At 37.8% G+C, this 14,837-nt stretch overlaps 1 protein-coding gene across 2 annotated transcripts in view; it reads left to right on the top strand.

Moving 5' to 3' along the window:
* The window catches only part of rasgef1b.L (RasGEF domain family member 1B L homeolog), a 207,563-nt gene that overhangs the window by 18,760 nt on the left and 173,966 nt on the right, over positions 1–14,837 (top strand). The gene's annotated exons all lie outside the window — the stretch shown is intronic.

Genomic DNA, 14,837 nt, shown 5'->3' on the forward strand with positions numbered 1-14,837 from the left:
TTTTACAAAGGGACTAAGTTTTACCTGCAACTTACTAGCTGCTTTCAAAGTAAAACTCCCAAACTTGGGTAAGGCATTTTTTAGTAGCAGTATGCACAAAATGTCTCTGTCTTAAATATATTGATAATGGGTTGAGTGCAGAGGACCTCTTGTAGTTGACTATATATATATATATATATATATATATATATATATATATATATATATAATGCATTTGATTTATTACTTTACTGTGTCTTTAATCTCTAACAGTTCATAGGTTCGGTTATAACTTCTGAAACCGACCATGTAAAAGATAGTGAGTCCCTGTTTGTACATACAATGGGAGACATAAAACCTGCTCAGGTGAAACTATTTTGTACCAGTAAGGAATATGGGGGCTCTGCTTCTCAAAGTTTTACTTGCAGACTATGAGAAGTTAGTCATGCCTCTCCCTCATGGGTTAGGGCCCTTTTTTGTATGTCCGTCTGTGTATACTTTTCCACATACATCTCACTATACTATTCTCTTGAAGCAACATAAACATTTGTCTCTGAGAGGTCTGGTTAAAACTCCACAACACCTGTATGAAAATACAGCTCCTTACCAGTCCAATCAACTCATGTTTGTACTGTTGTACCACTAAAATAACTCATCATGGTTAAGATTTTAATGAACTGTCATGAAGAGTAGCTTGTGTTGAATGAGTGCACTGGTTTACTCCCACTAAAACATGCAGGTAATTTAAAAGATGCTCTATAAATAAAGGATAATAGGGATAAACACAACCTGCAGTTGCTGCATGCCAAAAGTAAGTAAGGCAGGACCAGTTTTTAAGAATGTGTAATTTTGTAATAAAGTGCAATTTATGCTATTTATGGGATCACTGAATAAGTCAAATATTCCAATGGTCTTTCATTAGTATTATAGTAAAAATCATTTTGATAATTATTCTTGTTTAGGTTCGGAATCCAAAAAGCAGTGGGGTAATTTACAAATGCTAATGCAGTGTGCAAAGTGCAAAGCACAATTTCTTTTTACACACCATGCTGCATTTTCCCACCATAATTCCAGCATAATTGTTGCCACAACTTCTCCTGACGTGTCAGAATGGACAAAATTGCACTGGTATTTTGACATAATTTTGGTATATGTTGCATCTAGCATTTTCAGAGTGGGGGCTGTATCACAATTTTAAAATGGTGTCTGATTCCATGGGTCTGGTGTGCCTATTGACACAATGCACTGTGGGAACCATATAGCCTTCTAAGTAGGAAACACATAAGGCTTCAGAGAAGCCTGGAATAAAAATATTTTCTTTTATCACTTCATGTGGCCTTTTTGGATTTCTGAGTGCCCACTACTTTTTTATTTCCTTACATATTTCTGCGTCACTTTCTGAGGGTATGGGGATGACGCACCAGGACTACTTTTATACTGTGGTCAGTTTTCTACTTCTGCTTATGTTTCTGTGTCTAGCTTGTTTTTGGTTTATTTTAACCCTGGAGCTCCAGGTTTTCTACCAGTGTCAATATATGCAGTTGCTTACAAAGGATGGCAGAATGGATGTATTCGAAACAATGATGAAGTAAAGGAGCATGTAGAACTCAAGTAATTTGATGAATTGCACTGCATTATGTAAATTTTGGGTGCATTTGTAAGTTACCCCTATGGTGTCATAAAAGATCAGTTGCCACTGTAAAAAAAATCTTATGTGTTAAGATAGACTCATGAACACAAAGCAAAAAAAGATAGTTGTGTTTCTATAAGAAAGGAAGAGCAACAGTGAAATGAACAAGAGAAATAGAAAATCCAGTTCAAGCACAAAAGGCACTAGAACATTTATAATGAAACATTGAAGTGGATGCTAGCTGATTAACATACATGTTAAGAAGCATATGCAAAAGAAATAGTGCAATGTCAGATGAGGCATTTGTCACCCATGCAAAATCGCCTCTCATGCAGGTAACATAAATTCTGAATATACTGAAGTCAAACACCCATTTGACATTGCCCTGTAGAGAATGACAAATGACAGACATATAATGCTTTTAATAGCAATTACATTTACAATTGTGTTTTCATTTTGGTTTACAAACCCTTTAAATTAAAATTACACTCGGCTACAACACAATAACAATTATGAAACCAGATAAAATGCCAAGAAAATTATGCTGATTATGAGATACTTATCTTCTCAAAATGCACTATTCTGTTGGGAAGGTAAGCTCATTCTGGTGAACTATTTCTTCATCGAAATATTAACTTTTCTGATCCCTAAAATAAATTCCTATATTTAATATATAGGAACAATTCATTAGTAAATCATAATCATTCAATAAATTGATGGGTTAAATTCTTAATAGCAAATATATTAATTTTTTTTGTATTTTAACACTTATTAAAGTGATATAGAACAAACAAGAGAAATCCTTCTTTATTGCTATCATAAATTTTATTTTAATTTAAATGACAAATTTAGCATAATCCTATTAGTCTCTATGTTAAAAATGTAAAATAGTTTTTCAGCAAAAGAACATTTTTCCAAGGAAAGCCTATTAAATAATCTCTGCATAATATTGTAGGGTTTTGGCAAATGTTTTCTTTAAAGGTGAACTCTGGCTTCCAAAACAATAATTTGATAACGAGGCCCACATAACACAAAAACCCCTAATACTGTATACCCATCACAGTTACCTGTTTCTTCAAATACGTATAAATAAATGACATTTTATATGCTGAAATTCAGCTGTTTAACAGTTCTCTTTCTGACAAATTTAAGAAATAGAGAAGCAAGACGAAATGCAGAACTTGCTGCTAGTGCTTTATTGGCACAACATGAGCTTACCACTCTTTGTCAAGTGCAACCTTAGTGCAACATACAGAGATTTAAAGGTCCAAACATCATATAGAAATGCAAATACCAATAGTACAAAGTGTGAGTATCCAAATGTGGATGTCCAAGTGTAAAATAACACAAGTGTATAAATGTCCTTTCAAATCCTTATAGTTCATATCCAAAATTTCAACAAGGTTTTCCAGAGTATAGTGTAAAAACTGCCTAGAAGAAAAAGGCCTATCTATAAAAAGACATTGACAAAAAATGTTCTTTCTAACACAGCACTACTATTGCCCAATTTTACTCCATTTTACACCCATTCTAGGGCAAGATTCTAAATCTGAAAGAAAAGGGACAAATTAATTAAAGTTAGTTATAAAAAACACTTAATACTCTAGCTATCATTTAAACCTTTATGTTGGAGACAATCTAGTTTTTTGATACAGATTGCCTCTCTCAGAGAGCAGTCTTTTAATGTCACCTCCTGGGACAGGTATCTTAAAGGGTTGTTCACCTTTTGGACAATAGAGCTAATTTAACAGCCCATGTCATAAAACATTTTTTTGTAATTTATCATTATTACCTAAAATGTTTGCTTTCAGAGATACATACCACAGAAGCTATGGAAAACTCAGTTCTCTTCTCTGTTATGGGTTCGCCGACACTCTCTGTGTAAGAGATGCAGGCTGCCAAATAAGGAAGTTTTCGACACCACTGCACTACACATGCACTTTCTCTCCTGCTTCATTTGCATATCTTCAATTCCATTGGTTAGCAAGATTCAGCCAATCGGAGAAAATGAAGCAGGAGAGAGAGAGAGAGCATGCAGTCCAGATTTAGTTGTGAATTTCCTTATTTGGCAGCCTGCATCTCTAACACAGAGCGTGTCCCACGGTCACTTAAAGGGCACCAATCATAACCAAAATCATTTACTAAGTAAATACACTATGTGAAACTTTAAGAAATTTGATTTTTAAAACAGTTAGAATTGTTTGTATAATGTAAATGATCTGCTCACTATACCTTCTGCAAGATCTCCCCTATCTCCCCTGCAGTTCTAGCTGAGGCAGGCATCTTGGATTTCACTGGCTCCTCCTACCTATATCTTCCCAGCCAACTGTAGCTCTGAAATCTCGCACAAGCTCAGTTCAAATTCCTTGTTTGCTTATCAACCCTTCTAAGCTATTTTCAAATCAGCCAAACCTGTGTGTTAGCTGCTGTACAGTAGTGCTGCCACCTGCTGGAAGTTAGCAGGTGGCAGCACTTCTAGTGGATACTTCTAGTGGAGGAGTTTACTAAAACAAGGCATTCTGGGTAGAATACTCAAAGCAGTGTTACAATCTGAGCATGCTTCTGAAATTTGCACATTAGAGTCTCTGTTAGAGTCTCAATATGGCCTCCCTCAGTGAAAGAACCCATTTGACAAAGTAAGGGATTTTTTTAAAACCTGCAGTTTTTACAAAAAACTATATATGTAGTTTGATTAAACGTGTTTAGCTTGTACTGGTCAGATTGTTAATATGTGTTTGATTTTGGCTATGATAGGTGCCCTTTAAAGGGGTTGTTCACCTTCATATAACTTTCAAAAATGTAACAGTTCATGTAAAAATAACAAGCTTTGCCATAAAAATGTTTAAAAAAAAATGTCCAGTTGATGAGATATTCACCTCAGATGGATCCCTTTGCAGATGGGGCCCTTTCATCATGGGCCCCCTGTGGGTGGGTCGCCAACCCCCAAAAACGCTAGAGTGACTGTTGTACTTCTTTATTTTACATCATACACACTCCTGGCAGAAGCAGGAAGTGCACACATGCAGCAGTTTCTGAAGCTTAACTCTGATTGGCTGATTCTCCTGTCTGCTCCTGATCCCTAGTCAGTGTGGTTCATTTGCATACACAGTGCTCTGTAGGGAGGGGCTGGGCCAGCATGTGAGGAGAGGAGAACTCTTCTGGTGGGACTTGGTGTGGCAGCATGTATACACAGAGAAGTTTCTTATGTGAAGGGGCTGACTTGAAGGAGGTGAATGTTTAGCTCTGTGTGTGTGTTAGGAGGACAGAGTGTCACGGGGGGAAGAGGAGGGTGTGGGGGGCATAGGCTTGTGTGGGGTTGGGGGAGGGAGCTGCTGTGTGAAGGGACAAGTGATCTGTGACTGATCCACACAGAGGGAGGAGGGGTTCATGGATTGTCTGGGAAGGTAAAGTCAGAGCTGGGTGGAAGGTCTGTCATTTGTGGGGACATGTGATGTGGGAGAACTCTGTCTTTTGTGTGTGTGGGGGGGGTGGCTGTGTTATAATGGGGTTTGTGAGGAGAAATATGTAATTTTTGTACTTGGGGAGGGCTGGTGAATAGTCTCATGTGGAGAAAACTCAGTCACTTTCAGGCAGGGCTCTTCTGACATTTTTCAGTGTTTGGGGGGGTAAGTTGTAAGTGGACAGGCTCCATTTTCTAGATAGGAATAAGTCTTGAGAGGGTGTCTTCATCTTGGTTATGGAGTATGTTTTTCACATGCTACTTAAAATGGAATATATTCTGCACAACAAGCTGTACAAATAAATGAGCAATACAAGCACATCACCTTAGCAGAGTGTTCTTATTTTGTCTGTATTCTATACTAAAATGACTGTGAACTTTACCTTTCCAAACACAACTCTTCATGTGTCACATACATGAAATTGTAGCAGTATTTGCTGAAGTAAGAGGATTTATTTTATTAATTACTCTATAATCATGATGTAAAAACCAGGCAACAAGGCAAACCTGGCATTCATTATTAACCTTCAACTCCTGTTTACCTGTGTTAATATATATATATATATATATATATATATATATATATATATATATATATATTTGTTTGATTAGAGAATTGGAAAGGACTTTGCAGTGGTATTTTTCACTTTACACAAACAGTAAGGGATTTCTGATAATTGTGCAATTATGAGGATATAAAGTAATAATATTAAAAGGCAATAGCAAAAGAACTGCCTGTTGGACAATAGTGAATTTTGTGTGTTTGTCAGATTTAATAGACCTATAATGCCCTGTGTGCATCAATGTTTGTCCAAGGGGTACTACCTTTGTTTGTACCAGAGAATACTACTTTTATGCACATAATGCTGCTAGTACTTTAACTGACCCGTTTTCTGTAGGAAATCAGTCCCCATAGCCTGTGATATTTTTCTTCCTTTTAATAAAATTGCTGTTTAATCTCATTTATACACAACGACACACAATACCAGCTACAGGGATTTTTTTATGGTTTTGAAAAGTAGGGTACTATTACATATCGACCAAAAGCAGAATTCCCAGAGTACTGGCACACATGGAGATTGGTTGTGGTACAGGTATGGGACCTTTTATCCAGAGTGCTCAGAACCTGGGGTTTTCCAGATAGCAGATCTTTCCAGAATTTGGATCCTTAAGTCGACTAGAAAATGAAGTAAACATTAAATATACTCAAGTACAAGCTACTGTTTTATTACTACAGAGAAAAATGAAATAATTTTTAAAAATGTGGATAGAATGGAGTCTGTGAGAGACAGTCTTTCTGTGATTCAGATCTTTCTGGATAATGGGTTTCTGAATTATGCATCCCATACATGTAGTTCATGTTTACTATGGGCAAGAAATCTCATGAAAATGCTTTCTCTTTGCCAAAACATCATAGCGGTGATCCAGCTTAATATCATCATCAATATCAATATACTTTTCATTCATTTGGATTGCTGCATAATGTATTTTAGGCATGTGGAAGCATTTTTGGCAGGATAGATTTACCACAGGCAACAAATATCTGTGTGTTTGGGCTATACTATAATATATACCAAACCAAAAGTATGATTTATCAGATTCTCTAATTAGAGAATATTCACTCCTAGGGCTCATACACAGGGGTATTATTTTATGCATTTGATGTGCAGGTTTGAGTGTTTCATCAAGATGCAACATGCTGCATTTTTTTCCCATACTGACACAGACGCATGTAAGCTCTGAATGCAGGTGGAATGCAACATTCTGTGTTTGGTGCTTACATGGGCCTGTGTCAGTACGGGGGCCATTGAAAAGAGTTGTGTGTTTCTTCCCATGCTCCACTGGCTGAACGCACTGGAGCGCAGGTTTAATGCGCTTGAGGAAGAGCCAATAGTTGCTTTTAAAGATGCATATTAATGCCCAAAATGCTGTTGCAAATCGCATAAAATGCCCATAAGTAAGAGCCCTAAGGAATGTTTTTGGGGAGTGTAAGTTAAATCACCCCAAATATATCAAATTACCTCCCAGAGATTGTGGTATATGGGCAAATGTAAGCAGCGTAATTTGCTTGTACATCTCAATGATTTAATTATCTAAAGATCGTCAAGTTATTCTACTATAACCTCCAACCTGCTATGTATAGCTTGTGGGCAAGGAGAAAAGTGTCTTGTAAGTAAATCAGACTGAAAAACCCCAATAGGCATGCACATCCACATGCATCTGTTCCACTTGCTGTTTTGATTACCCTCTGACAGGATAAATGTGCACACATGTACTTAATCTATTACATATACTGGCCTTGTACACCTATAGCCCAGCTATCATTACATCTATATAGTAACGATAGGTACTACAGCACCATTCTCATTCTTCCTCCCAAGTGTCCCCTGTTCTAGTATGGTGCCTTCTCTGAACTAAAAATTGCAGCAAATCTCTGCACTCCAAAGCAAAGTGCAAAGACCTGCTTCCCCCAAAGAATACCGTACTACCTGCGTTTGCAGTTCAGTGGAGCACTGTACTTTAACACTTTGTTTGCCAAGCGCACACACTGTATATGCTGGCAGGCAATTGCTCTATCTGCCAAGAATGTACTAGAAACATTATTGAGCAGATTTGCACTTCTCTCTGCATTGGTGGCTTCTGCTGCCTCTGCATAGAGTTACAAGCATGTATGAGTAAGTGGGATTAAATGTATTAATGGGATTACATGTGAGAAGTGAGATTATGCATATGTATGAGTTGGATTATGCATATGAGTGAGTGGGAATACATGTATGAGTGGGATTATGCATGAGTGAGTGGGATTATGCATATGAGTGAGTGGGGTTACATGTAGGAGTGGGATTATGCATATGAGTGAGTGGGATTATGCATATGAGTGAGTGGGTTTACATGTAGTAGTGGGATTATGCATATGTATGAGTGGGTGGGATTATGCATGAGTGAGTGGGATTATGCATATGAGTGAGTGGGGTTACATGTATGAGAGGGATGATGCATGAGTGAGTGGGATTATGCATATGAGTGAGTCGGATTACATGTATGAGTGGGATTATGCATGAGTTAGTGGGATTATGCATATGAGTGAGTGAGGTTACATGTAGGATTTGGAATATGCAAACGAGTTAGTGGGATTACATGTATGAGTGAATAGTATTACACAGACTTAATAAAGTTACATAACAAAACTTCTGAGCAAGGTCATCAGGCGTGGCTGGATTTACAAATATAAATAATGATGTAGTATCTGATAGAAAATGGCCGCCTGGTTGAAGCAGAACTTGCATTCAGGAAAACACTACAGTGCAGGCTAGCGGAGGGGATACAGATATTACCTGACCCAATACAGAGACAATGATGCATTTTGTGTGGGGAATATGTGCCCAATTTAATGACATGGTAAGGGTTTATAGGGTTTACCGTATATACTCCAGTATAAGCCGAGTTTTTCAGCATCCAAAATGTGCTGAAAAAGTCTACCTCGGCTTATACTTGAGTCAGTGGGCAGTAGCTGAGATTGCAGTCACTTTTAATCATTCCTATACCAGCAGTTCGCTTGGGGAGAGACTGCAATATCACACAGCGCCCTCTGTTGGTTATATGAAAGAATAACAGTGCGCCCTCTGTTGTTTATATGAAAGAATAACAGTGACTGCAATATCACACAGCGCCCTCTGTTGGTTATATGAAAGAATAACAGTGCGCCCTCTGTTGGTTATATGAAAGAATAACAGTGACTGCAATATCACACAGCTCCATCTGTTGGTTATATGAAAGAATAACAGTGCACCCTCTGTTGGTTGTATGAAAGATTAAAAGTGACTGCAATATCACACAGCGCCCTCTGTTGGTTATATGAAAGAATAACAGTGACTGCAATATCACACAGCGCCCTCTGTTGGTTATATGAAAGAATAACAGTGACTGCAATATCACACAGCGCCCTCTGTTGGTTATATGAAGGATTAACAGTGATGGCAATATCACATAGCACTGTACATGGTAGTGGGACAGTGGGACAATGCACACAGTAATCCGTTTGGCAATTCTCTGTCACCATCAACTTTGCAAAGAAATCCGGTTGATCGTTGGGGGGGTCACTTTGGCGGAATGTGCGCTGCTGGGAGACAGGGCTGTAGTTGTGTCTAGGCTTATACTCGAGTCAATATATTTTCCCAGTTTTCGAAGGTAAAATTAGGTACCTCGGCTTATACATGTCCATTAATGTATGCTTATTTGCATAGTAAAGATGTGTTAGATTTGGGATATGCTGGGTCTTTTTGAGAGCCTGAGAGTGTTGATGTAATCATATAGGAAGTGCAGGTTTAAAACAGGCTACTCCCATCCTTCAGAAAACTGATCAAAGAGACAGGAGAAGGACAGATTTAAATGGTATATAAACTAGCTTTTACAATGACATTTTTACTTTTTTTGATGGCAAATGGGGTTTCTAACACTATGAGAGCATTTTTAGTGGTTTCATAAGATTTGGACATTGAAGGTGAACAACCCCTTTAACAGAGATGAGAACTGAGAGTTTTTTTTATGACATGGACTGTTACATTAGCTTTGTCATGTGCCCTGCCCGTCATGGCTATACTACTGTATGTAGTGCCACTCAGTAAGTAAGGATATTGGGGAATATTAGGAGAGTCCAGAGTAGTGAAGGAGTGAACCACCTCTCCCTTAGAGTGTGATCTGTGGAGACAGATGGAAGTAGTGAAAAACCCCCACAGTTGGTCCCATAGAGAGGTAAGTATAGAGGGTAGCTTCCATGCAAGGATAATTGTTTTCCTAGCGTAAAAGTATAGGAGGTGCAGGAGAGTGTAAACTATATATACAAATATCTATACTAATCGTAGATTATAGTATCACAATAGTCTTTGATAATATGCTTGTTCAAGAAATCATCCAAGCCCTTTTTAAAGGCATTCATCACAACATCGTCTGGCGGGCATTTCACAAGCTCAATATTATCCTTCTTAAGGACTGGAGCCCAAAACTGCATTACATGCTCAAAGTGAGGCCTTACCAGTGACCTATAAAGAGGCAAAATAAGTCCCTTGAGTAAATGCCCTTTTTATGCAAGACAGTCCTTCATTTGCTTTGTAGCTATGGACTGACACTACCTGGAATTAGACTTATTTACAAATATTCCTAGATCCCCAACACACTACCATTTAGTGCATAACAGCAAGCTTGATAAAAGGCTGAATGGCCTAAAACTTTGCTGTAATGTCCTAAGCACTTAAGAATAACATCTGGTTTTCCTTCTATTGTGTGCACATGGGCTTCTGTATCAGGCTTCCTGCCTTCAGCTTAAACCTCCTTGCCCTGGGCGTAAGCATGCTCAGTTTGCTGCTCTTCCCCCCTCACCTTCTCTGCTGACTCGGAGATCGGTATGTCGGCGCATGCGCAGTTGGAGCAACATGCAGGTTTTCGACAACTGCGCATGCGCTGAAATTGACGGAGATTCCCGATCTCCAAGTCAGCTTACCGAGGACCCAGGAGATGGATACCGCGAAGTCCGCTGCCAGAATCTGGGACAAGGGGTAAGTATAAAGTATTTGGCATTTTCCCGGGGGGGGGAGTTAGCCTGGGGGGAGGAGGGAGGGGGGGTCTACGTGGGGTGGTACAGGCTTTTTTTTCTACTGCGTTTCCAGGGTTTTCAGGTTATCGACAAAACCCAGAGCAGATCATAATATTTTCAAATTGTAAAAGGGACACCACTGACTTCTACATCACCTAGGCAGGTTTGAGATGGCGGATTTTCAGATTCGGACTTTAGTAGCTTGGGAGTATAATAAATGTTGGGGGGGGGGAATTCCCCAAATGATCATGGTTTTGTCCTTAAAAAAAAATAAAAAGCTTGCAAAGTTTTAGATGGTGAACTTTTTTAATTTTGATTTTGTGAAGAAAACCAATTACGGAGATATATGTATAACATATTTATAATATGCTGTATAGGTATATCATTTACGTGCTGGCAGTGCTTAAAGGGATACTGTCATAGGAAAAAAAATTTTCTCAAAATGCATCAGTTAATAGTGCTGCTCCAGCAGAATGCTGTACTGAAATCCATTTCTCAAAAGAGCAAACAGATTTTTTTATATTCAATTTTGAAATCTGACATGGGGCTAGACATATTGTCAATTTCCCAGCTGCCCCAAGTCATGTGACTTGTGCTCTGATAAACTTCAATCACTCTTTACTGCTGTACTGCAAGTTGGAGTGATATCACCCCCTCCATTTGCCCCCAGCAGCCTAACAACAGAACAATGGGAAGGTAACCAGATAATAGCTCCCTAACACAGGATAACAGCTGCCTGGTAGATCTAAGAACAGCACTCAATAGTAAAAACCCATGTCCCACTGAGACACATTCAGTTACATTGAGAAGGAAAAACAGCAGCCTGCCAGAAAGCATTTCCCTCCTAAAGTGCAGGCACAAGTCACATGACCTGGGCAGCTGGGAAATTGACAAAATGTCTAGCCCCATGTCAGATTTCAAAATCGAATATAAAAAAATCTATTTGCTCTTTTAAGAAATGGATTTCAGTTCAGAATTCTGCCAGAGTAGCACTATTAACTGGTGTGTTTTGAAAAAAACATGTTTTCTGATGACAGGAGCCCTTTAAGTACTTAGAATGCTTTGGATATCCCCAGAGCTTCCAATGTTATGCTAGTTTATCTCTTGGAATTAAAAATATTTCATGTGACATCTACTTAAGTTGTCTAATGGCAATGCTATAATTTGTATAGCAGATGTAATAATGACACCCACGTGTGCTGCTTCCAGAACACAAAACTACTCATTATATTCTCCACTTAACCTATATTTAATACTTAATATACTATCACTAACACTGACAAAGTTGCAGCTGGAAATACCTGGGGGTGGGCCTGTCACATTGTAATCGATCACAATTCCCCCACGAACACTGTGCCCAGCCCCATAAGATACACCCCATTATTCAAGTCCTTTTAAAAGCCTGAAACTCAGTTAGGAATAGAGTAGGCAACCATAATACTCAGCTTATCATCTATGGGTAGGTATTTCCTTACTGATATGCCAATTCCAATTCTCTCCACTTGCAGCGACTGCAGCCTGCATGAATTCTTTGACAGTCGGTGGCTGTTTTACTTCAAAATGATCAGTGATACCATCCGCAGGTTATTGATGATCAAATCCACAGAGCAACTCAAATACCCAGAGACACACTCTTGGATTACAAAGAAAAGACAACAGGGTACCTATTGTAGTTACCTACAAACCACAACTGAACATTATTAGAAAAATAGCCAGAGACCTGCAACCCATGCTCCATATAGATAACCTTTTAAAACAAATATTCCCAGAACTACCTCTCTCTTGTCTTATAGACAACCACCTAATCTGAGGAAAAGGATTGTCAGAAGTGCTCTTCCTAAAACAACTAAAGCAGTTACATTTCCTTGCAACGGCAACAGATATGAAACCTGCAAATAAATCCTGTGCAAAGATCAAGTTGCTATTCCGAATACACAAAAAGTCTACACCATTCTGGACCACTATTCATGTGCTTCATCCCATGTGGTATACATGATTACATGTACTAGGTGCTCTACATGAGGCATATACATTGGTGAAACAGGACAAAAATTGCGCACCAGGATGAACCATCACAGACATAAAATCAACACCAAATCATGTGATACACCAGTGGGGCAACACTTCGGCAGTCAAAATCACAGTCTTCAGGACATGCAGGTCTTAATTCTAAAAGGGAACTTTAAAACTGAACGTGAATATATATATCAAATATATGGAGTTATTTAACACATTAACACATCCATCAACGAATTCATGCAGGCTGCAGTCCATGTGAGTTGAGAGAAAGGGGAACTGGTATGCAGAAGATCAAAATTTATTTTACAAGATTTAAAGCAGAAAATAGGGCTGAGAACTGGGACAAAATGACCAGTAATAGTGGCTTTTATGTTTGTTTAACTAATGCTATCTGTTGCAAGGTGTATTGCACCTTTGGAACACAAAACAATAACAGTATTAATGGACGATGAGCCTATTTACATAGGAAAATATAAGAAAATATTCACTACAACTCCCAGGAGGCCCCAACAGACACACGAATAATACAACTGCCATAAATGTTGTTTCATAACACATCTTGGGTTTGGTTAAAAAAATGTGTTTTTTTAGTAAAATTGCTTTATCACTTGAATATCACCCTAAGCCTGCCTATATGATTTTCTTTGGTTTTTCTTTTTTCTCTATGTTGTATAAGTTTATCTGCAGCATTCGACAATGCTATAATTGTATTGTTTGCAATATTTTCATGATTGTACCATGTGATTTTTATTACCTGCTACTTAATAACTGAAAATTATTGTCACAGATACTTGATGATATCAGTTGTTCAAAGATTGAAAATAAAGTGTTTCAAAAAAAATTGCTTTATAATACTGCTAAGGTTCTGTTAAATTACGACCCTCAAAATAAATCTCATCCTGAAATAATTTGTATGTGCCAATTTCTTGTTGTGTTACGCCCATGTGAATTTGTCAATTCTGACACTTTTTGTTTTGGATCTTACTGGCCATATAGTACAACAGATTACCAATTACAAGTAAAGCTTTTTCTTGTAAATACATTGTGACATTGTATTTCTTGTGCTTTATGAGCTGTAATCCTCTAGGATTCAAGGGTCAGTATTCATGCTAAATCGTTGCAGTACTGTGGGAATCTGCTATGTCTGACTATGGCAATCTTTTTTGCTTTAGTGTTTCATTTATGCGAGTAACAAATAACTATGGATTTTTTTCTATATAAATGTATCAATTCCTTGTGTTTGAGAGTGGAAAGTTATTTGTACACATGTACATGTGTTTGCAACTTTGAAAATAGCGTGTTCAGGCACTGCAGAAAATTCTCTACTGCTGTCATAATTTTCTCATTATACAATGTAAGAAGGCAATGTTGACTCTGCTCATTAAAAAATGTTTTTGTTTTTTCCGGTAGATATACCCTGGTAAATGCAATATTCATTTTATATTGATTGTGGGTGAAAGTGATACTGATGCAGTTTCAATATGGTGTGTGCACTTGATGGAGCAAAGTTTGACACTACTTGGGTACACTCTGGAATCAATCAGCAGCAAATAATGTGACATGTCATCATAGTGGGTAACTGGGGCCAATTATTGCACTAATTATCCAAGTCTTTACAGATGCCAAGAGAGGCTTTTTATCCAGAACTCCCTTCCATTACATATAAAGCCAGCAAGAATTGACCAAAACCTCCTAAAATGTTTCACGTATGGTTAGTATATCCCTCTTACTGGGTCCATGTCTGGAAAAGAATTAAGGTTATGTTTTCTTTTAAAGACACGGAGCTCAATGAAAGGAGAGTGTTGCCCCTAATTAGGCACACATATGCATGCCCTTTTAAATGTATTTCTATCTAGAATATATGATTGTAGACAATAAATTGAATATAAATAGATGTATTTCACTTAACACAATAATCAATATGTGTATCCAATGAGACAGAAACAGAAAAAACTGTTTGGATTATTTGGATTTAAAAAGGTAAAAAAAAAATTACATTCCTGATTAACTGTATATATCTGTTCATTTTAGTCCAAAAGGAGCTAATTTAATCAAACGAGTTGAAAAAGATAAGGGTGCAATGCTTATAAACCTGAAATACAATAAAAACATCATACTAACTAAAAAGAGGTGAAATTACAACAATTTATTTAGTGTTT

Source organism: Xenopus laevis, chromosome 1L, assembly GCF_017654675.1.
Source record: "Xenopus laevis strain J_2021 chromosome 1L, Xenopus_laevis_v10.1, whole genome shotgun sequence".
Classification (NCBI taxonomy): Eukaryota; Metazoa; Chordata; class Amphibia; order Anura; family Pipidae; genus Xenopus; species Xenopus laevis.